Raw genomic sequence first — 24,310 nt, 5'->3', positions numbered from 1 at the left:
GCCATTCAGGGGTAATGCCCTCCCTGTACCTTTACACTCTGGTTAAATCCAGAGAATCATGACCACTGTTAGCAACTCAGTCATTGGTTTATTTGAAAACATTTGCTACACTGAAAGAAATATTTAACCTATATCCCAGCCTCTGTAACTTCCTATTAACTATCAATAATTAGAAAAAACCTAACATACTGCAACATCTAATTTAGATGTTCCCAAACCTGGCTGTGTATTAGAGTCCCCTGGGGAGTTTTATTTCTATTATTATTATTATTATTATTATTATTATTATTATTATTTACCCGGAGAGCTTTTTAAAAATGTCACTATCTGAGCCTTATCCCCGGAGATTTCGATTTAGCTGATCTGGGGTGGGGCTTGGGGATAGGCATTCTTAAAAAAAATCTTCCCAGGGTTTACATTTTCTCTGTGCACATGGTATGCAGCAATCACTGATCATATCTCCCTTCCATTCTTTTAATATGTAAAAAATTAAGTCATTAATGGGTCTCTGGTCACCTGATTCCAATTCCACTACAAAAAATATTTGAAAAAGACATTGCAAGTCTTTGTCAGAAAAGCAGGATATAATTGTATCTTTATTGAATGACAGAAAAAGGGAACGGTTCTGAGAATCTTAGAATTTAAAAGAAAAACTTTTCCATTCTTGCGAAGACTTAAAAGTAATGCTTTCTAGGGGGCGTTTGGGTGACTTGGTCAGTTGGGCGCCTGACTCTTGATTTTGGCTCAGGTCATGATCCCAGAGTCATGAGACTCCCCCCCTCCCCCCTCCCCCCCCAACTCCAGTCAGGCTCTACGCTCAGTGGGGAGTCTGCTTGAGGATTTTTCTCTCTCCTCTCCCTCTGGCCCTTCCTCCACCCCACCTGCTCCCTCTCTCTCTCTAAAAGAAATTTAATGCCTTCTATCTCAGGGCTGTTGGGATGAAAGAACTCAGCCTGCCTGGGTTTGTGGCCAGCAAGACCACTTTATATGTGCAGTTTTGACAGGTTGCTTAGCCTCTCCAGGCCTCAGTTGACCTCACCTGTAAAATGGGGATGACAAAAAGACCAAGTTCACAGGTTGCTGTGAAGAGTCAATAGGTCAGTGAATGTCAAGTGCTTAGAAGAGTGAATATGCATTTGCTATTTGTATTGTAACGGTGATGAGAATGTATTATCAAGTCATTTTTAGTTGAATAAGGTCTAGGTTGAGCCTTCCTGTGCATCTCCCAGAGGAGAAAAGCTTCATAGGAGTTGATTGCATGAGTTTTATAATTTACCTAGGTACTGTGTATTCTCTAGTCTCTTGAGAATTGAATTAGTAAACTGAGCTAGTCTTCAATGATAGAGATTATATGATATGTGCAGAGGGAGTCAAAAACAGTTGATTTTCCTATTTAAAAAATGCAGGTGGGGGGCGCCTGCCTGGCTCAGTCAGTGGAGCACGTGACTCTTGATCTCAGGGTTGTGAGTTCGGGCCCCATATTGGGTGTTGAAATTACTTAACAATAAAATCTTTAAAAAAATGCAGTTGGTATTAAATATGGTGCAGGACCTAGGATATTTTACCCCATAAGCAGGCATTTTTTAAGAGCTGATTTTCTATGGCATGATTTGCTAGTTTTTCAGCGAACACCCTCCAGACAATCAGCAGCTCTGAACATTTTCTTTTTTGAAGGATGTCATCCACACTGTATGTTTCTCAAACCTCTGCTCAGACTTTGGAATTGAAAGTACAGAGAACATTGAATGTGGGTGTTGAGTACAATCAAATGGGATGAGCACAATTCAGAATGTGAACTAAGTTAATGTCTTTCAAAAATGACATGAATTCACATAGGAATGTATTTTGATCCCGTGGAGGGATAGAATTTTTCTGTGCACCAAAAATATATCATTTGGCAGAATGGCTCTATTGTTTCCGAGTTAGCAGTGCGGGGTTACAGCCCCAAGAGCAGATGCCCCCCAAGTGTTCAGCCTGGCGTACTCAGGGTGAAGAGGAAAGGGGGCCACAGTGCAGACAGGTGCCTAGACACAACCAGTCACCATACCCCACCTTCTGCCACCCTCCAGAGCTGGATTCCAGATTACACTGTGTGCCACAATCAATATCCGCAGCAAGAAAGGGCAGTATTAATTTACAGTTACGTTTCTGTTAGTACTTCTGGAGTCAAGGAAAATGGTTCACGTGAGAACATTTGTCCTAGCAAACGAAGAGCACATGTAAACATCGTGCATGCAAGTATCACATATTTCCTGAGAGCGGACTCAGCAATTTCATGCCATTGAAGCTCTAGTTGATTGATAAAGGGTCTCGAGTTATACAGACTCTTAGAGAATCCCACAGCCAGTGTCTTCGTAAGGGGTAGAGAGAAGGAGCAAGTGAGAATAAAGAAGCAGCAGGATCCAGAAGTTCAAACATATACGTGCACACAAAGACCCATCAAGTCGTATGGTAGGCATGTGGTTATCAGTTGGCAGTCATGCAACTGGCATCTCCCTCTTGGGACATTGACCTCTTGGGACATTGACCTTGGGACCATGGTTTCCTCTTCTGTAAAATGGGATCATAGTATCTATGACTTAAAGCCTTATGAGGATTGAGGGACATCAAGCTTGTAAAGCAAAATGCCAGGCACAAAGCATGTACTCAGTGAAACTGACGCCTATCCCATCATCACCATCATTATCACCATCTTCGTCACCATCATCATCCTCATCAAGGTCAAGAATAAAAACACCATTGGACTTACCAAAACAATGCAAGTCTTATGTTTTTATGCTCTGATTTATTTTGCTAATCGAGTTGGTCTTGCTAGAACCTAAAATCTCAAGTGAGAAATTCTGGCACATTAACCAGATTATTATGGAGTTGCAACTCAATTGTCTGAGCTGGGCTCCCCTGGGAGGGGTGTGCGGGGAGGGTGGGCAAGGGGTGAGTCACGCTCAACTGCCCCTGAAGACAGAATCTGATTAGGGCATGTAACTTTGCCTTAGAAAAGTGGGGTCACTGTTTTCCAAACAATAGCAACTGAGGGCCAAATATACATGTTCTTTTTTTCATCATGAACTGTCCTCTGACTGCTCCTTTTGGATTTTTAGGGGAATCCAGTGGAGGGATAAGAAAATCGGAGTGGAGTTCCAAACACAAGGTGCTGCCTTTTGAACCTGACTGCAAGGCGTTGTTTTAACTAGCTCAGTTTAACCTCTTTTACATATAAGTTCCCACATAAGACATTTCTTTCTTTTTTTTAATTAGTTAATTTTCTTTCTTTTTTTTAATTAGTTATTTTTTTTTTTAAGATTTTATTTATTTATGGGCGCCTGGGTGGCTCAGTTGGTTGAGCGACTGCCTTTGGCTCAGGTCATGATCCTGGAGTCCCGGGATCGAGTCCCGCATCGGGCTCCCTGCTCGGCGGGGAGCCTGCTTCTCCCTCTGACCCTCCTCCCTCTCATGCTCTCTGTCTCTCATTCTCTCTCTCTCAAATAAATAAATAAATAAATAAAAATCTAAAAAAAAAAAAAAGATTTTATTTATTTATTTGAGAGAGAGAGAGCATGAGCAGGGGGAGGAACAGAGGCAGAGGGAGAAGCAGACTCCCTGATGTGGGGCTCGATCCCAGGACCCCGGGATCATGACCTGAGCCGAAGGCAGACGCTTAACCGACTGAGCCACCCAGGCGCCCCGAGACATTTCTTTTATAATTTGTTGCCAGGGGAATCCGCCCTCTGAGGAACTACTGTGTTACTGTCCATCTTTCTGAAAGCAAAAACTGAAGTGATAATCTACCACGGACTCCCTTTTGCCTAGTTTCAAGGAAGTTCAGAGCAAAACTCACAGCTCAATTGTAGTGCGAACATTAATTCCTTTTTTGTAGCCTGTCTCAAATGTTTGAAAAGTCACGCAGTGTAATTTTTTAAGCAAACTTTTACCAAGTCTTATTCTTCTCTGAACTATTTTATATGAGTTCAAACCATCCATTGCTTGATAAAACTCACAAGGATATTTCCATCCATGTCCACTCAATGCTCCATAATTTGTTCCAGCTGCTTGTTCTAGGCTTAGCTTTTGGAAGCCACTGGATCACAGAGATGCGGAGACCGTGTGGAAGCTAGTAATCATGACTATAAATCCCCCATCAGTGTCGACAAAGGAAATCATCATCAGTCCCACTAAATTATTCCCACAAAAGAAATTAGACTCAGGCTAACATGGGGCCCAGGAAGATAACTTATCTCACATGGATTTGAAAAATGGGCACTTCTGGAAAAGATGAACCGGGAGTTAAGTCAGTAAATTAAAGCTGTTGTTCTGGGAATCCTATTCAAATCCAGTCGGTCCAGACCTGAGGACTCTATTTGTGATGCACATCAAAGGGAAAAGAATACTCCATTTAACACACCCATGCAAGTTGCATCTCACACACACTCGTTACTGCTTCGAATCTTTTCTAATAGAGAAACAGAGTGGCAAACTGTACAACGATTAAGCAGAGCTGACATGATTCATTTTTCTTCAATTGCAGGTAATTACCCTATATAATTCTCCTATGCATAAATTAAAGCTGCACGAATGAACAATGATCTTGTAACTAAGACAAAATGGATAGGGGGATACTTCACATGTGGGTATGGATCAGACAACAGTCTTTATGAAAAGGAATGCATGATTCCTTTTTCCTCTACTTTTTCGCTATTTCCCTCCCCCTTTTCGGAGCGGCCCAGATCTCTGAGGCATCGTGAGGGTTAGTCGTGTGCAATGAGGAAGGAGCCTGGCCACCGACAGGGTGTGATTTATCACGGTGCACAGCCTACTCTGAGGAGTGGCGCCTGGCTCATGTCTCCGTTGGGGTCCTATGCAGACACACTGCTTACCTAGCCGGAATCCGGAACCTTGTGGCTGGGCAATGTCCAAAACCTTCTCGATGATTACAGGAAAATATCAAGGAGTCTCACTCATGCCTGGTATCAACCTCAGCCTGAGAACCACATGGACAGTCTTTGAGGACCGAGTTGCTACGCCAAGTGATCCAGCAACCTCAACCCAGCTCAGTCGTGCGGGGGGACTCCCGCTTCCCGAGCATGCTACTCAGTGGCAGTTCCTGTGGGAACTCTGAATACGGGGTCTTTGTGTATTTACGCCCACAGCCACAGTCCAGACCACCCAGGTTTAAAGGTGGGCTCTGCTCATACGAGTCTTGCTGGGCTTCATGTCTCTCATCTATAAACTGGAGATGATAACAGGAATGACCTCAGGACCCTATGAGGACTCAGGAAATTAAGACAGGTGCCTGGCACACTGGAAATGCTATTAAAGGGTCTCTGTTATTATTCCAATTACTATTGTAGAAAACATTTTTATTTAGATTGGGTATTTCACAATAGAAGGGGGGCTTTACGTCAACATGCAATATGACACACATGTACCCTCATTTATAATTCAGGATTTGCATTTATTTTTAAAAATTGCAATGACTTGGGGCGCCTGGGTGGCTCAGTCAGTGAAGCGTCTGCCTTGGGCTCAGGTCATGATCTCAGGGTCCTGGGATCGAGTCCCGCATCGGGCTCCCTGCTCAGCGGGGAGTCTGCTTCTCCCTCTGACCCCTCCCCCCACTCATGCATGCTCTCTCTCTCTCAAATAAATAAATAAAATCTTCTAAAAAAATTGCGAAAACTTCAGACACCCCTGTGCGCAGGAAGGCCTGGCCTCTGTGCCACATTCAGGATCATGTGATTTACCTACAGGAAGGTGATGGAGGAAGGTCCTTTTTGGCAGATGTAGTATGTGTGCGAGGTCACCTGGGTCTATTCTGCCCCCATCAGACTGTGAAGGATGAAACTAGTTCTTTAAGGGAAAAACTCCACATTTCCTCAATCTGGTTTTCTCAGTACCTCTAGCTCGATAACTACACATCCACATAATGGAAGCATCTTGCGTTAATGCAGCCCCTCAGCCTCTTTCTGCTTTGGCTGCTCTCTTCCATCACTGGGGAAAGAGTCACTTTGCAACAACGGGAGCCCAAAAAAAAAAAAAAAAAAATTACATCTGGAAAATATCTTAATATGAGGAAACACACACTGAGGATCTTCAAAACAAAACACAACAACAACAACAAAACCCTTGAAAAAGAAACAGCACATGTCATTTCGATCCTATTTTAAGCCAAAGACTATTACGACAAAACTCAAAGGTCAAACTTTTCTGGAAATGTCATGGGAGCCTGAAACGGGAGCAGTTCCTGACCCTTCTCCGGTCATTATAGGGGTAGGTTTCCATGTGCAAAATACATATCAGACTGAGAGCATTAGTCAGGTAATGAGAGAAAAGACTCAGACTTCGGGCTCCCGATGAATTTGGGCTCAAATAGGCCACATTATGGTGAGTGCATGTGGCAGGCAGAACAAATCACCTCTCCCTCTCTCCAGCCTCACGCTGTTTTTGCCACAAAGGCTGGCTGAGTGGGTCTTCTGGGGCCGACAGACCCCAAACGAGGAGTGGGGACACTCAGTGCTGACCCAGCCCTTCAGCACCGTGATGTTGGACAAACCACTTCATCTGTACATTCTGCTTCCCGATCCGGGGACCCAGGGGCATTAATTGAGTCCCGCTACCTTACAGGGCTCTGAGGCTTCAGTGGGACATGATGTGAAATCTGCAAACGTCCACAGGGCATAGGGCAGTATCACGGGGGTCTTGAACTTGGGCTTCAGGAACGGTAAACTTTAGGAACAGGGAAGGAGGCGTGTGCAGAAAAGAGGTGGCAGAGAGAGAAACAGGGCAGTCGGCCTGCAGGGAGAAGGGGCTCCGGCGTGGCTGACCGCTCCGCGGGGGCCAGGGCCCTGTGGGCCAGCCGGCTACCCTTTCATCTCCGGCTGTCCCCTCAGGGGGTCCCCACGGTGAGGACACCCCCCAACTCAAGGCCTGCAGCACCTCCACTGCCCCGCTGCAGCAGTTCTACTCTAAAAACAGGTTCTTTGGGGGCACCTGGCTGGCTCCGTCAGAGGAGCATCAGCTCTCGACCTCGGGGTCATGGGTTCAAGCCCCATGCTGGGCATGGAGATTACTGCAATAAATAAAGACAAACAAGCAAACTTAAAAAATAAATAAATAAAAAGAAGTTATTTGGATTCTTGCTTTTTCACGTGTTGAATTGGGCAGTTTAAAACCCCTCAATGCTACCAGTTCCGTGCAAACAAACAAACCAAAATGGTGACAGTTTGCTTCAGATATACATATTTTTTAAGAATTTCTACTTATTCATTTGAGAGAGAGAGAGTGAGAGAGAGCACAAGCAGGGGGAGAGGCAGAGGGAGATGGAGAAGCAAACTCCCTGCCGAGCAGGGAGCCCGATGCGGGGCTCCATCCCGGGACCCCGGGATCATGAGCTGAGCCAAAGGCAGACGGTCAACCGACTGAGGCACCCTGGTGCCCACTTCAGATACACATTTTAGGAATGAGTTTCTTAGGCTGATATTCTACAGGAGGGGAAGGTGGGCTTCAGATTTGGTTTTTCTACTACTAACAACTGTCGTGTTATTTTCTCAGAGTGAAGAAATGTGACGGGAATAACACAAGATGGTTTGAATTCATCTTTGTTCTGCATCCGACTGCATGGACCAATCCAGTTATTTATTGCAGGCTGACAAATCATCCCAAAATGTAGTGGCCTAAAACAACAACAGTGAGTCAGGAACTGAGAGGGGCTCTCTGCCGGACCTGGGTTCTGGCTCAGGGTCTGGTCTGCAGTCCGATGGCGGCTAGATGGGGAGCAGGGTGCGCAGAGGATCCAGGAGCTGGCCAGGCATCTTTCTCTCTCCTTGTGGTCTCCAGCCTGTCCATGTGCTCGGCTAGTTGGGGCTTCCTCGCAGTGTGGTAGCATTAAGAAAGTCAGACAGCTTACAAGGTGGCTAAAGGCTTCAGGAACAAGCATTGCAGCCCGTAAGGTAGAAGCTGATTTGTCCTTTAGGACCTGTCTAGCCCTGGAGGCCACATTTCCTATTAGTGGAAAAAGTCACAATTTGAGGGAGGGGAACCTAGCCCTCATTTCTCCTTGGAAAGAGTCTCCAAGTTGCTTTGTAGGAAGGGCATGTTGGCTGGATATACTGTTGAAGACATCTTTGGAAAATATAATCTGCCCTATAGACTGTCTGCATGGAGTTAAGCTATAGAAACCAATGTTTATCCCTGACACGGATCCTTATGTGCGAACTCTCCTTCATGCCACCCGGCCAGAGAGCTCTAACCAATCTCTCCTTCATGCCACCCGGCCAGAGAGCTCTAACCAATCTCTCCTTCATGCCACCCGGCCAGAGAGCTCTAACCAATCTCTCCTTCATGCCACCCGGCCAGAGAGCTCTAACCAATCTCTCCTTCATGCCACCCGGCCAGAGAGCTCTAACCAATCTCTCCTTCACGCCACCCGGCCAGAGAGCTCTAACAAATCAGACAAGAACGTCTAGCGTGCCTTCTGATGCCTTCCCCACTCCTCCCCTCTTGGGCTTTGATGACTTACTAACGCATGTGAAACTTCCTAAGAATTTCAGGCATCCACTTCTGTTGCGCCTCATGCTGTGGTCCCTGGGAGCAGGATGCTTAAGAGTGCCGGGCACACACTTGTGGCCCCCCAGGCCCCCCGTGACTTCCCGCGGCAGATGCACTCAACGTGGCTCTGGCCTCCATGTAGGATGCCTTCCGGCCGAAGCTGGGAAGCACCCGGGACATTTCCTAGGACCCCCTGCCGCTAGGATCCCACATGTGCCGCCCACCAGGAGCACGTGCATGAGATTTGCAGGCAGGAGGGACGGGGAGGCTGCATGTATCAGTTTCCTATGGCTGTTGTAACAAATTCCTTCAAACTTAGCAGCTTCAGATGACACACATTTATTATCTTACAGTTCCGGAGGTCAGGAGTCTGACATGGGTCCTACTGGCTAAACTTAAGGTTTCAACACACTGTGTTCCCTTCCGGAGGCTGCAGGGGGGATTCCATTTCCTTGCTTTTTCTGGCTCCTAGAGGCCACCCACATTCCTTCTCTGTGGCCCCCGGCTTCATCTCCAAAGCAGGCCATGTTATATCTCTCTTACCCTTCCTCCACAGCCCTATGACCACAGATGGAAAAGCTTCTCCACTTTGAGGGACCCACGCAAGGAGACAAGGCCCACCTAGAGAACCCAGGATAATCTCAAGGTGCTGGATTTCATTACAGCTGGGAAGCTCCTTTTGCTACCTGAAGTAACATATTCCCCAGAGAGAGAGGAGTTCTGGGAATGAGGATGTGGCTATCTTTGAGGAGGGAGACTTCTCAAATCGGTAGGCAGCTTCTCGATGATTGCTCAGGCGGTGACTCCGTTAGTGACCCAATGTGACTTTCAACATTGTTCTGGGAAGTTCGACCTGGAGTGTGACCCCACAATTCTGTAAGCCATCTGATTGTACATTCTACAGCTGAAACCTGAGGCATCTTCTCAGCACTAGACCCTTGCACCTGTCCCCTTCTCTCTTTTCTAAGCTCCACTTATTTCTGGGGATGAGGCATCACGACATTAGCTTCAAACTTGGGAAGACAGGAGTCGTTCCAAAGTGGCTTAAAATGCTACCGATAACCTTATAAATGAAAAGTATGTCATTGCCACTGAAGGGTTACCAGCTGGCCTTTGCCTTGGAGTCTTCACTTAGAGCCGTTAACCTTGAACCTCCGCATACCAGCAGGGCACCTAGTGTGTGTCACCTTGATTAGAAGGTAGGCTGGCCCAATTAAAGCCAAGGCCACATCACCCCAGGCCTTCCTACGTAGCACAAAGTGGGGAAATCAAATGCCATACTGGGGATAACCTCTTGGGCATTGCATCAGCTCCAGGAAACCGCCACTTTGAATTGATTCCTCCAGTTAGGAGAAGGAAAAGCATGTGCTCTTTGTGTTCATCTGCACTGCTTTTGTGTTTTAAGGTACCCCCCTCCCCAAACCCGCCCCATGCTCCTGCCCTTGCCTCCCTTCCAAAAGCCCTCCTAGAGGACACGGACAGAAGGAAAGAAGCTTGAAGAGAATGGGGTCATTGTTCCTTCAGTTCCTTCCTGGACAATTTGCTGGAGAAGGAAGAGATCACCTCCAGGCTAGAGGGGAAGGCCAATGGCATTAAACCCCAATGATAAATGGCATATACAAGAAAGAGTTACACGACATTGTTTTTCTGTGCACAGGCTGGTTTTTGGAATGATCACTGTCAGCTTTGTTTTAGCATTCTCAGCATTATTAATAGCCTCGTTTCATACTTGTTCCCGTCTGACCTTTGCCAGGCAGGCCTCCTCGCTGTCCTGAGCTTTCCTACCTTCAGCCTCGGTCTTAAAGCTAGGTCACAGGCAGGTAGTTAATACTTGATGCCTCCTAGTCCCTATGCAGCACGCAAGCCCTGAGGACACAGAACAAGGGAAACGGAGCCTCTGTGTCCTCCAGGCACTTAAGGTCTTCCTAATCTTCCCATCTGGCGAGTCTCCCCTTTTTCCTCCCATTCATCTGTATGCCTACAGCAGGCTCAGCAACAAAATCTCCTTCACAGCCTTCTTCTCCTGCCTCTGACCTCACAGTCCTCATTGCTAGGGTGACCGGGGGACTTACTGTCCCCTCCGGAACACTTCTGAGTGCAAGAGGGTGTTATTAATAATTATGCCACCACAGCAGGTGTAGACAGGACAAACCAAGACCTGTGGATGGCACACTGTTCAACACGACGGGGTTCTGCCTACTTCTCTTCCAGACTCTGTGCTCCCTGGAATATAATCAGTAGCATACTCTTTTATACTGAATGAGAAAGCTAACTTTGGCCAGGTCCCAGAAGGGTTGCTCAGTAAATAGGTGCTTAAAATGAAGAAAAAAAAAATTAGTACTCCCCTAAATTACATAACACTGCAGACGTGGACTTCAAATCCACCTCAGAAATAAACATGATTGTTAATCACTATATTATATTTTAGAATGCTAGGTAGCATGAAAAATATTCCCTTTGTCTAAGGCTCCTCCCTCCTCGGTGTAACAGAGAGCTGGTTTTGATCTTGGGGAACATAACGCAGACACATTGCATCTCATTTGCTTTCACTGTTAGAAAATATCTAATCTCCTTTTTAATCAGTGTAATGAACGTGTGAAAATATTCACCTCCACACAGTCCTCATCAGTGTCATGTAAACAATGCACAATAAAATCAATTGGAGTGGTTCCTTTCCTGATGGGTCCAGGGTTTCCTCCAAAGGAGGGCAACCCAGCATTGGGCCATATGTAAAACGATCTTCTCTAGAAATCTTGCAAAACTCTGAGAAAAACATCTCTGATTTTTAGGAAACATTTCCAACTAAAGTGGGATGAGTGGACTGTGACCAAAAAAACCCTGGCCATTAACCCAAGAGGAACTTGGTGGCCTCAGGGAGGAGATCCAGAGAGGGAAGAGGATGTGTGGGTGTTTCCATATGAACTCACTGAAGATCAATGTGTTGAGTGATTTTGTTCAGTCGAATCAACTTGAATGCTTCCATGTGTACAATGGTGAGGTTTTCATTTTCAGAGGTAGAATGTTGTCCCAAGAAACTGCCTATCAGGATAGGATTTCAAAAATGGAGAGAAATGAAAGGCCAGAGGAGGGCTCCCTCCAGATGAAAGGCACATACTCTACTTAAAAAAAAAGAAGAAGAAGAAGAAGAGGGTTGCCTGGGTGGCTCAGTCGGTTAAGCGTCTGCCTTCAGCTCAGGCTGTGATCCTGGGGCCCTGCAATCCAGCCCCATGGTGGCCTCCTGCTCAGCGTGGAGTCTGCTTCTCCCCTTGCCCCTCCCTCCACTCATGTGCTCTCTCTCCCTCTCTCAAATAAATAAAATCTCAAAAAAAAAAAAAAAGAAAGAAAGAAAGAGATGCCTGGGTAGCTCAGTTGGTTAAGCATCTGATTCTTGATCTCAGGGTGGTGAGTTCAAGCCCTGAGTTGGGCTCCATGCTGGGTGTGGAGGAAAGAAAGAAAGAAAGAGAAAGAGAGAGACAGAGACAGAGAAAGAGAGAGAGAAAGAAAGAAAGGAAGGAAGGAAGGAAGGCAGGCAGGCACCCATTCATAATCATCTTATTTTTTAATAGCTTTCCTATAATCACACTGTGGGGTGTTTACATGCCAACTGCTTTATGACACTATTCCACATCTCGATTTGCCCTTGGGGAATCAATTATGTGCGGCTGGCCTATCTGTAGCTCCTCTCCCCACCCCCTCCCCAATTCCCTTGCTCCATTGTCTGTTTTCTGTTGGTAGTCTTTTCTGGTTGAACGGCCACAAACACAAGCTGTCTATCTCGTCCAGCTCCTGGAGTTCGGCTTGGCAGATGGAAATAACCTTGGTCAAGAAGCCGTTCGGGAGCACGAGGCCCTGCTCAGGCCACCAGGGCAGAGGAAGCTCAAGTGGGAAGTCAACTGTGTTGTTGCCCCAAGGAGCACCCACCGTGTAAGTGTAAGTAAAACAGACTTTCACTTCTACCACCACTTCCTCCCAAGAGAAGCAAGAAACTGGTTGTAGACTTCTGCCTTCGTTTCAGAATGAAAACAAAACAGCTTCCTTATTTTTCGCCCCAGCCCAGGGCATGCAATGAGCAGTAAAATAAAACACTGGTTCGCAAACTCTTCAACCCAAGAGACTGTTGTTTGCCTGATGTGACCACTTAAAATAAAACGTGCGAGCTGTTCTGCTCCCTCTCCGTAACTGCCTTTGTCTGGGCTGTCCTCTCTTGACACTGAAAGATGAGCCAATAATCCGCGAATTAAACCGAAATGTAACAGAGAAGTGACTCGGTTACATTTAGAAGTGGGCCTGTGGTTGGTATCACAGCCGGGCTGTGGAGTTTTACCATAGTAGGGGTGTTTCCATGTAGTGACTCAGACGCAGGGTAGACACTAGGCAGTCGCGGCAGGGCCCCAAGCCAATGGACTTCAAGACTCAAGGGTGGAATTTTTATGTGAGTTTAGCTACCAACACACAGAGACATAAATAGCTCCTTCCCAGCCTCTTTGGCTTCCCTAGGTCACCCGTGAAAGGGGATGGGTCCCTTTCCCGCTGGAAAGAATTTTACTTTGCCGTCAACATAAGGAAGGAGAGCCATTTCTGGAATCTGTGTTTGGGTACTCAGAATGCTGTGCATGTCCTTAGTGCATGCTCTCAGTTATTCTTTGCTATGGCTTAGTATTTCTTTATATTTATACTAAGGATAAAACATTCACAGTGAAATCTCACATTAGAGTGTCGGAGAAAGAGAGAAGCCACATGAATCGGGGGGTCTTTTGGAAAAGCAACCCAGACAGCATGTGTTTACTAAACTGACTCTCCAATGTCACGTTTTCAGATGGTTGGACAGACACATGCATTACCTTCCTGGGGAAGAGCCATGATTTGGCAGGATCTCAGCTGAAGGGCGAGCTGAGCACAGGAGGCTTGACCCAGAGGGCTGGGCTGGGAGGAAGTGGTGAAGAGGGGGGAGGCCCTTTCCCCTGGCCGCCCTTACCCTGCAATTTGCTCCTACAGAAGGGATATGGCTACTGGCTGCTTCCTAATTAACCACTGGAGAATAGCCTGGCGATGCTGGTTCTTAGAGAGTTCACGGTGATGCCCCCTGCTTGTGACAGACAGAGAGACGGAGACAATGCGGGTAGCCGGTGGGTGCTCCTGGGCGAACTGAGTCTGGTCCCACGAGGCTGGAGAAGCAAGAGGAAGGAGGCCACTAAGCGAATACCGAATACCAGGGTGGGGGTGGCAAGGAGAAGAGGAACATTCTCAGAGCCAGAGAAACCTCACAGAAAGCAAAAAGGAAGAGCTGGTTGCCTGTCAGGTAACAAAGGGGCAAATGCTGACCCAAGATGCACAGCCCAGTCCCGTAGAGAGAGAGGGCCAACTGCAGTTTCTTTGGGAATGGGGGCAATGATTCGTCTAGGTCCCAGAACTTCAACCAAGTGCATGGATCTGAGCATGTAAAAGGTGGGAGCAGGAGGAAAGACGGCCCCAACATGTTTCCTGGGACTGTCAGGATCGGTTCCGGCACAATCCCAAGCTTAAACATTTCCTCTTGGTCACTCAAGCAACACCTACGTCTGTCTCCAGGATAAGAACCTTCGCGGCGGCCAATCCCTACTCCCCCCCCCCACCCCGCGCCCCCCATCAGCCTGGCTCTCCTGGTTTTCCACGGGCTGTCTTGCCCCGCGAGGAGCTGCCACCCCGCACCAGGGACTCGCACGGCGCTTGGGCCCCCTTAACATCTGGATGGCGGCCGCCTGCGCAATTTCAGACAGCCCCCACCCCCTTATAAATGAGGCGCTCTCTCTCTGCTCCCCACCGCCCCGGGGAGGAGGATAGGAGGTGACAGTCTCCCGGCGACAGAGCTGCAGATGCCTCTCTTCTGCAGACCCCTCCCAAAGCACAGAAACTTGCAGGGTGCCCCCGTCCTCAGGTGCATCGCCCCTCCCCCCATCCTTCCAGACCCAGCTCGGCCTCCGCGCCACCCATTTCTCCTGCTTGCCCCTCTTCTCAATTGTCATCGCGCCCCCCCACCCCCACCCCACCCCACCCGCGTGGATTTCAGACCCGCGGGGAAGGGGCTGGTTCCCAGCCAAGCTCAAGCCCGGCAGCCTCGGGGCAAGTGAGGGCGCCGGACTCGGCTCAGGCCTGGAGAGTGCCGGAAGCCGCTGGGTGACAGCGGGCCGCGGGGACCCACCCGAAGGCGTCCGCGCCGCCACCCCGGGGCACGGACGGCCCGACCCGGCGCGTCCCGGCTCCTGCTACGCCCCCGGGCACTGCCCCGGGCCCCTCACCATCCCCGCGGCCGGTCCCTCCGCTCCCCCCCGCGCCGCGCGGCGCCGCCTGCGGAGGGGCGCGTGCCTTTCCCTCGGCAACTTCGCGGGCCTCCCCCGCGGGCACAGACGCGCGGGGCCTCCGCGCGCAGCAAGCCCAGGACGCCCCGCCGGAAGGGCTCCCGAGCCCCGACGCTCTTTCAAGCCCAGCACGGCCCTGGCCACCCAGACCTCACCCGGGTTGCAAGCAAAGTGAGAAGCAAAAGGGGACCCCGAGGAGGGGCACGTACCTAAAGACGAGAGTCCCCCGTCATGGCCAGGGCACGCTTGGGCTCCCCGGCACCTAACAGCCTCGCGGCCAGTGCAATCTCCCGGCGGCCGGCGCCCGCGGCCTCGCGGACCGCTGAGCTCGCCCACGGGGCCGAAGGGCCGAGGCGCCGCTGCAGGCAGCGGGGTCCCGCGCGCAGACCCCAGCGGCCCGCCCGCGTCCGCTCGCCGCAGCCGCGGCCGGGGCTGCGGTTGCGGGGCCGGCGGGGCCGCGCGCGCAGGCGGGGGGGCGGGGGCGGGCGGAGGGGAGGCGCGGCCGCGCGGCGGGCGTGTGAGCAGGGCGGGGGCTGCGGAGACGGCGGCTTCTCGGGCGCTCGGGCCGAGCTCCGGGAGGCTGCGCCGTGCTCCGGCCCCCAGCGGATGGCGGGCGCGCCAAGCGGCTCAGCGGGAGCCGGCGTGGCCGCTTCGGAGTTAGCCGCGGAATTCGCGCCGGGGGGCGAGCGGCCGGGGGGCGGCCCAGGCCAGGGGAGACCCTTTAGCCCACCTTTTGGGATCTGGAATGGAGACTGTGCCTTGAAAACAGTGCGCGGGGGTGGCCGCGGCGGGCGTGTGTGTGCGTGCGTGTGTGTGCGTGTGTGTGTGCGTGTGGTTGGGGGTGGGGTGAAGTTGGTTGTTCAAGGCAACACTTGTGTTGGAAAGCCCCCCTGGGGACACCTGCTTTGTGCGGGCACTCCACTAGGCCCTGTTCGGGTAGACAGATCTTGTAGTGATGGGGAGAAACAGTTGGGGGGTTTGGGGTTTGCTTTCGTCTCCGTGGATTTGAACTATACATAAAGCTTTCCTTTGGGAGACAGTGGGTCCGTCCGACAACCCATTCCGTAGAGTCTTTTGGAGTGGAAACATAATGTATGAGACCGGGAGTCTATAAGGACCCAGAGACAAGGTCTCAACAGGGAATGTCCGCTCTGCTTCGGTTTCCTTATCTGTAAAGCCACCATACTGAATAAATTGTGTATTTAGGGTAGGTTAAATAACACAGTACTGCAGGTGCATCTCCCCACCCCTCACCCCAGCTTGGGATTCAGTAACTTTGTGAGTGAATTGGTAAGAATTGACGAACTTAGACAATGACCAAAAGGGAACATTCCAGGAGACTGTGTCAGCATAGGAACACCTGTATCCAGTTGTGGGGAGGAGACCGCATCCTCAGCCCCAAATATGAACAGCCAAAAATACAGCCTGATCCACGAATCACAACCCACCTAAGGGTACGATAGGAGCAGAGTGCGCTGGATGTTTAGAAAGGCTACCCACGAGCAAGCAAGCACCAGTCTCCGTTAGACCAGGAAGTACAGCTGAGCAGTGAGTGCCTTGACAGTCCGAGCCTTTGGTTTTTCAAGACACCACTTCTCTTTGCCCTTCTTTTAACTTACAGAATAGTTTCTCAGTCTTCCCATGTAGGCATTTCTTTCAGAGGAGAAAAATGTGTCGACCACATGATAGGAACATTCCAGTCTGCCTGGCCAGTTATTCTTCATATGTTTTCAATATTGGTATTCTAGTCAACACGTAAGTCCCTGGTGAGGTTGGCTGACTTGAGCCAGTCCTTGCTGTGCTGAACACTACAGTTCACTGACTCTCTTCTTATATCCTTGGTTTTGGAGCAGATCCTTCACAAGCATTGTATCATTTATTCCTGAGGTATATTCAGCAGTAGGCATCACTACTCCCATTTCATGGATGGGAAAACCAAGATCCAAGAGTGTTAGTGTGACTTGTCCACGGTGTTGTTTTAAACAGCTACGTTTGTGACAATTTGTCACACAGGAGTAGATAACCAATACAGAAAGAGTCATCTTTTAAAAGATAAATATGTTGTGGTCACTCTCCTGCTTAAAACCCTGTGTGCCCCATTTATTATAGAATAAACCCAAACTCCATACCAATGCTCACAAGTCCTCCCAGCCTCATGCGTACCCCCTCGTCCTCTTACAGAGCTCAGGCCACAAGGACCTTCCTTCAATTCCGTAAACATGTGAAGAGAGGTCTTCCTTGACCACCCACATCTTTAAGTATAGTCTTCCCTCCAGTTATCCTTTTTCAAAACCCTATGTCTTGTAGAGCACTAATTGTAAATTGTAATGGTCTTATTTGCCTTTTTGCTTGTTTCTTGTCTCTCTTTCCCTGGACTGTGAGATCATATGGGCAGAGACCCTTTCTGTCTTGGATACTGTATCCCCAACACAGGGCAAGAGCTCAGTACCTACTTACTGAATGGAGGATGAATCCCTCTGCCATTCTGGATCACTCCTTCTTCCTACTTGATCCTTTTCTTCCCTTGTCAACCCCACCCTAGCCTATATCCATCTGCTTGGCCTTTGCCTGTTTTTCAATAGGGGAAATTTGTCAAGATCCAGCTTAAATACTCCAGACTCTGTTTTCCCCAGACCCCTTGCCCCTTTCCCTTCTCCCTCACCTCGGACTGTCATAACATTTTAGATCTTAGCATCTCTGCAGATGCTTAACATCTTCGACCATTGATTATAGCTCTTTGTGTAGGATCTGATGGTTCCAGACATTTCTCCCTTTACCTCCCTCTGGACAAAGAGACCTGGAGAGAAGCACAGATACGTAGTAGAAGTTTGGGGAGAAAGGGATGAGCTACTGCAGATTAGCATCAGTGCTAATAGGGCTACGTAGAAAACTCCTGGAGGGAAGAGTAGGGCCTAATATCCACCCCAGAGGATAGTAGACTTTCTACTTCCCCACCCTATCAGTCTGCTGGGGCCGCCATAACGGAATACCACAGACTGGGTGGCTTAAGCAACAGACATTTATTTTCTCAGTGCTGGGGACTGGAAGTCCAAGATCAAAGTTCTGGTGAGGGCTCTCTTCCTGGCTGGTACTTGGCCATCCTCTTGCTCTATCCTCACATGGCTTTCCTCAGTGCATGCACCCAGAGAGAGGGCATGAGCTCTCCGGCGGTGGCTTTCTTACAAGGACACCAATCCTTGTGCATCATGACCTCATCTAAACTTAATTACTTCCCTATTCCAAATACAGCCAGACTGGGAGCAAGGGCTTCAACATAGGAATTTGGGGGAACACACACATTCAGTCCCCAACACCCACCTCCCCAACGCCACTCCTTCCTAATGAGGAACGGGGCTGTTGGAGACTTCACATGAATTTTATGGGAGGGAGGGGGCAGAGGATTTCACAAGGATTATAGATGATGCCTGGTGCCTTACAGACATTGTCTCACCTAAGCCTACTACAATCCCTCTTTCTATTTCTGCCCCCATCGGAAAGATAAGAAAACTGATGCTCTCGCAGGTTGAGAAAGTAATTTGCTCACGATCACAAAGGCGAAGCTTTTGCTCAAAGTCAGAGGTGAGAAATATTTAAGGCTCTGTTTGCCCTAGTACATTCCACTCTACACCCCAGCTTCCCCCTTTGGGCTCGGAGTATCTTGTTGAGGCTTGGGTGCGAGTGTGGGGGCAGGGGTGTGTATGTGGGAGCTGGAAGCCAGGGGACCTTGAGGGGCATGGGAGTGGCTCCTAGACTTCCTGTGAGCTGGCCTCAGCATCTCAGCTTTGGGACTGAAGCTCTGAATGGGAATGAGGCTGGCATGGTAAGTCAGATATCCTCCTCGAGCTCCGCACCCCCTACCCCGCTCCAGGAAAGGAACGCAGCACATGGGGTATGCAAGGTGAACGCCCAGCATGGGCTCCTTTCCCTCATTGCACCTGGTAGAGGGGTCTGTCCTGAGGGACTTCGTAGACTCCACAGTTCCCAGTGGAGACCCTTTCTCAAGATCAGGGACTCGTACGAGTGAGGGACCGGGCAGCATGGATTTGCACAACCAGGACACAATCCTTAGTGGAGTGTCCAGTCTGAATCCCAGAGCCCAGGGTCACACAACCAGATAGAGTCAGCACCAGAACCAAGACCTCCTGGCGCATAATCCAGAGGGCTTCACGCCGCCTCTCAAATCACCGGTCCTGCTGTGGTCACCCAAGTCTTCATTCTTGGGTGGTTATTTCTCCTTGTCTCCTCTCTCGCTGTTAGAATACCACTTGCTTCTCTCTAGATCCCTACTATCACTTAACCAGGATTCTTCTAGCTCAAAACTTCACTGATCCAAGTCTTTGGAGACACCTTGGCTGAGCCCTTGGAACCTCATCCAGGGAAACAGTGGGGCCCAGAGCTCATCAGGCACCGGGCGGGGTGGAGGAAGGGGCGCAGATATTAGAGAAAACTCTGCTAGTTCAGACTCTATGTCACTCTTTCATGCCCCTGGAAAGACATGGGTCTCCCAAAGGAGAAAGAGTTTAACGCAGGTCCCTCTGCCCCCCTCCCCAGATGTCAGTCTTAATTGTAAACACCCCAAGGTACCGATGAGAGCTACTATTTCAACAAGTTGTTATTTCAACAAGCTGTTATTTCAACTAAGGGCAGAAGACACCGAGGTAAACATGACAGTCATGTAACCTGTCTTGTGCAGGCTGGCATGAGGACAGCCAGACATAACTGAGGTGGGTGTTAGGAAAGAGGAAGAAGTACTATGGGTGCTATGGGAACTGTGATTATTTCTGGTTCCATAAAACAGGGTGTTTGAACTTCAGCAGCACTGAAAATGGTCTCTTGCAATAGCTGAATTTTACCCTGCTTTTCACTCATGGGCATTTGTTTAAGCTCCTTTTGTTAAGCCCCGATGGGAACAGCATTGGCCAAGCCAACCCGATTGCTCTTTCTGTCACCAATTGATCTAGTAAATACACAATTCCTCGGTAGAAAGCAGAAGAGCAGGCAAAATGCAACCAATTTAGTTTCCTGACTTAAAGATTTAGATATTTAATATGTGCCTGAAGACCCACTGCTGTCATGAAGCGATATGGATGGAAGGTCTCCAAGATTTGGTTATATCTAGGGACCCTATTTATTTATATTTCTATATATTCCTTCTGCCCATGATGCTAGTGCATTCTGGCTTCTAGTCAGTCTAATTGACTAGTCCTAGGGGTAGGCAGATACAACTGAGATCTAATCTCTTTTCGTAACTATGATGCTCAATATCCATGTGGACAGCAGATCTAACATCATGATTTTGAAATTCCTTCTCTACTCTTATGACCTTCCTCTGTAGGCATTTGGCCACCCACGTGCACGGCCAGATCATGGCTTGGAACGCTGCCAGCTCTAAGATTCTTGAACCCCTTCCTTATACTGTAACTCTTCACCCTCCACTTTGCTCACAGCTGCTGAATTCTTCCTTCGCCACTCTGGCCAATCTTTCCCTATTTCTTTTTATCATTGATTTTCTAACTTGCGAAGTGCAGGAGAATCACTCTGGGAAAGAGTTTAAAATGCAGATTTGTGAGTCACCCTCTCTCCCATTCCAAATCGGCCATTTTAACAAGCATGTTGATGGTTCTGGCACATTTGTCTCAGAATGCACTTTGGGAAACACTGGTCTGGATAAGATCCAAACAGGTGCCCAGCCCACTTGGCACACTACCAAGTGGCTCTAGAAGCCTTTTCAGTACACCCCACCGCCCGGCACTGCCGGCCCTAAGTTCAGCTCTTCCAGCCACGCTCAGTGTCCAAGGAGCAGCCCTGCCAAGAGTCTCTGACCTGGAGACACTTCGGTTCTATTTTGGTTCTGCCAATAGAAAACTCAGGGCACGTCTCGACCTTTGAAATCCGCGTCCTCACCTGTCAAATGAAGGATGTGGACAACTCGATTGCCAAGCGTCCTTTCGGCTCTGACATTTGACCATTCCTGCTTCCATCGTTTTGCTCAGGTCACTTCCACTGCCTGAAAATTCTCTGCTGAGAGTTGCCCATCGCTTTTTCTCTGATGTTTGTCTCTACAAGTCCTGCCTAGCCTCTGAAGCTCTAGTCCAACACCAGCTTCTTCATGATGCCTTCCTTGGCCCGCCATGCTCTCCCCACATTCTCCTCTAAGTGCCGTGTCCCCCTGAGTACAGACCCAGGCCCCTAATCTCCTTCCGTCCCAGATATTTGGTACCCTTCTCCTCATTAGTATATATGATCCTGGACATCAGAAACTACATTCAGGGCCACTGACAGTATTGGAAGCTTTATATTAATGAGTGTGGAGGACAGTCAGCTGGCTTCTGTCATCTGTCCCCCCAGAAAAAAGAGCGTAACGTTCCTGCATTGATTGACATCAGAGCTGTACCTACAGAAAGAAGGAGGCTTCGCTTTGACAAATGACAGCTGGGTCGTGCTTGCCACTTTCTGAACTGCTGAGAGCAAGGCCTCGTTTTCCTCTGCCCGTGTCTGGCACTGATGAGGGAGTAGACATCTCAGGCTGTGGCTTCTCACCATTGTTACACTATCTGCTTGCACAATGGGAAACGTGTTTGGCCAACACACCTAGCATTTCAGTGTGTCCCGGGAACGAATGTCTCAGAGACGCTGAAATCAGGCCTATCCACTTGGGCAAATGATCCCCGTCCAAAACTCCACCTCCACCACCACTTCTAGTTTCTACGCCAAGTGACCCGGAAGGCTGTGTGGGTAGAAGATAGTCAGCAAAAGGTTCAAAGCTGGCAGCAAATAAAACATGCCTTAAATGTGGCAAACAATCCCCTTCTATCCAGAAACTTGAGATTGGGTTGCTCGTACATTATTATTATATGACAGGGAGAGGTGATTTTCTGCAGTAATATCATTTTGACCAGCAGTCCCCAATTTTTTGGTCTCAAGACCTATTACACAATAACATAGTCTAGGCTAGCCATTTTAAATTCCATGTAAAGTGTGTATGTGATATATACATATATATACATATATACATAAGTGTGTGTGTGTGTGTGTGCGTGTATATATAAAGCATAATCTAGACTAAACCCCTTTATACTTAAAAAAATTAGGGGGCGCCTGTGTGGCTCAGTTGGTTAACCGTCTGCCTTCAGCTCAGGTCATAACCTCAGGGTCCTGGGATCAAGCCTCCCATCAGACTCCCTGCTCAGCGGGGAGCCTGCTTCTCCCTCTGCCCCTCCCCCTGCTTGTGCTCTCTCTTTCTTTCTCTCTCTGTCAAAAAAATAAATAAAATCTTTAAAAAAAATTATTGAGGCTCTTTGGGACCTTATAAAAGAGTGTTGGGAAACCTCAGGGGTCCTCAGAGCACATATTGAGAAGCTCTGATCTACCCCGACAGACATTCGGGCAGAATGTTAACTTTGCAAATTCCTGGAGCTATGAACGCTTTAAGGCTGAAGGCAAATGGTATAAATTTAATTCACTAAGTATTATTGCACAAAGACACTAAAATAAGTATAAAATATTTTAAAAATGACTGTAGAAGTGATTGGAAACTGTCAGTATGTATGTTTAAACACAAGGCTTAGTACTTGGTAGGTAAGCTGTTTTTTAAGGTTATAAATTGACTTTTGCTTTATAGTAAATCTGTTCCCTTTTCCTCATCAATAGGGAGACATAAAAGAAGAGATTTGTCTGTAAGCTTCTCCAAGGTGATTTATTTATACCGTGTCCCCAGGCCCGATGCAGTCCCTGGCTAGCAGGCTATCCTGCATCGCCCCTTCCTGTCCATCCTCCAGCTTCCAGTCTCTGCCCTCTGTCCCGGGGGGTTGCCCTGCCCTAGGACGCCCGGTTGGGTTTGGCCAATGGGAGCCCCAACAGGAGACAGGTAAAAGGAAAGGGAGTGAGGCGAGGATATCCATTCCTTGGCTCTTCCCTGTGAGGTCATGCTGGGCTGGCTGTGTCCCCTCTTAAAAGATGACTACTCCCCCATGGTAGCCCTCTCTGCCTCCGTCCTATAGGTTCTAGCAACCTCTTCCTCTCCCCTCCTTTGGACCCCGCAGTGGCACTGGCCCCACTGGGCCCTCTGGTTCCCCCACACTCCACCCACACCTTCGTGAGCCATCTCTTTGTAGAGGAAGCTCCCTTGAATTATTCTTTTTTTTTTTTTAAAGATTTTATTTATTTATTCATGACAGAGAGAGAGAGAGAGAGAGAGAGAGGCAGAGGGAGAAGCAGGCTCCCCGCAGAGCAGAGAGCCCGACGCGGGACTCGATCCCGGGACCCTGGGATCATGACCTGAGCCGAAGGCAGACGCTTAACCATCTGAGCCACCCAGGCGCCCCTCCCTTGAATTATTCTAATTGGCGGGAGCCATCAGTTTCCTGATAATGCCTTGATGGATACACATTAGTAGTTGCCTATTGCTTACTGAAAAAAATGTAAAATCTGCTTGTATTCAGTCATTCATGTTTCAAAATTCTTTCTTCTTTAGTTAACTCTTGTTTTTGTTTCTCTCTCTTTTTTTTAGAATATTTTACTTATTTTAGAGAGCAAGTGATCAGGGGAGGGCAGAGGGCGAGGGAGAGAATCTCCAGCAGACTCCCTGCTGAGTGCAGAGCCTGATGCGGGGCTCGAACTCACGACCCTGAGATCGTGACTTGAGCCGAAACCAAGAGTCAGAGGCTTAGCCAACTGAGCCATCCAGGCGCCCGTGTTTCTCTTTCGATCTTAGCCCAGGGCCATCGTTGCACATAATCCTGTACCATCCCTTTCCTCCTGACTGGCCCCCATTATGCAAAGTGTCATCCCAAACATCAGTCCCTCCCTAAGGCGTAAGAATGAGACTATCAACTTCAGGAGGTGAATTTAGGAGGCATCCCAGGCCCGGCAGCCACATTACTGAGAACTTCCTCATGGCCAGTGAGGCCTCACGATCTTCAGGGACGTTCTGCTGGAGTCCAGTTCAGCCTGAAACGGGTCTCTGCGAGGTTAAGTGAGCTGTCACTGCTGTTCGAGCGAAGCTGGATGTAGCGCGAGTGGCAGAGCACCCGGACGGCCTGGCACACGGGAGAACACCCTGACTCGGGGCACAGGTTCCTCCGGGCTGAGCCCTTCCCTGGGCAGCTGCTCCTGGTCCTGCTCGGGGAGGCGGGAACCAGCTGCGGGGTGGGAAGGCCCATGACCCCTCCGCCGGGCCTGGAAGGCATTAGCTACCCTTGCTGGCTTCAGGGTCTCCGCCTCTTTCTTCCTGGATCACCACTTCACAGCCTCCACCCCTACCCCCACAGATATTTTATGCAAAATCGGGACACCGGAGACAACCGCCCTCATCTCCCCGCCCCCCCCCACCCCTCCGTTTCACTTTGCAGAGGTGAGAGTGGAAATCTGACTCCCCAAGCGCAGCTTGCTCAACCCACAAAGGCTCCTCGGGTAGCAGGAACGGAGCCTGGCCCCAT

The 24,310-nt window shown here is 49.1% G+C and overlaps 1 protein-coding gene across 10 annotated transcripts in view; it reads right to left on the bottom strand.

Annotated features, from left to right (window-relative positions):
• RIPOR2 (RHO family interacting cell polarization regulator 2) overlaps positions 1–24,310 on the bottom strand; it is a 327,440-nt gene that overhangs the window by 73,188 nt on the left and 229,942 nt on the right. Inside the window, exon 1 of one of the 10 annotated variants that reach the window (XM_064597087.1) lies at positions 15,083–15,323. The exons of the other annotated variants lie outside the window; for them this stretch is intronic. The gene's annotated coding sequence lies outside the window, so the exon portion shown is untranslated. Of the gene's footprint in view, positions 1–15,082; positions 15,324–24,310 lie in introns of those variants that run through there. 10 annotated transcript variants of the gene reach the window in all.

This window comes from Mirounga angustirostris, unplaced genomic scaffold (genome assembly GCF_029215605.1).
Source record: "Mirounga angustirostris isolate CCGP_5_RB_7025 unplaced genomic scaffold, mMirAng1.0.hap1 SCAF_8, whole genome shotgun sequence".
NCBI lineage: Eukaryota > Metazoa > Chordata > Mammalia > Carnivora > Phocidae > Mirounga > Mirounga angustirostris.
The sequence above is the reverse complement of the archived record's forward strand: the minus strand, read 5'-3'. Positions and strand labels throughout refer to the sequence as shown.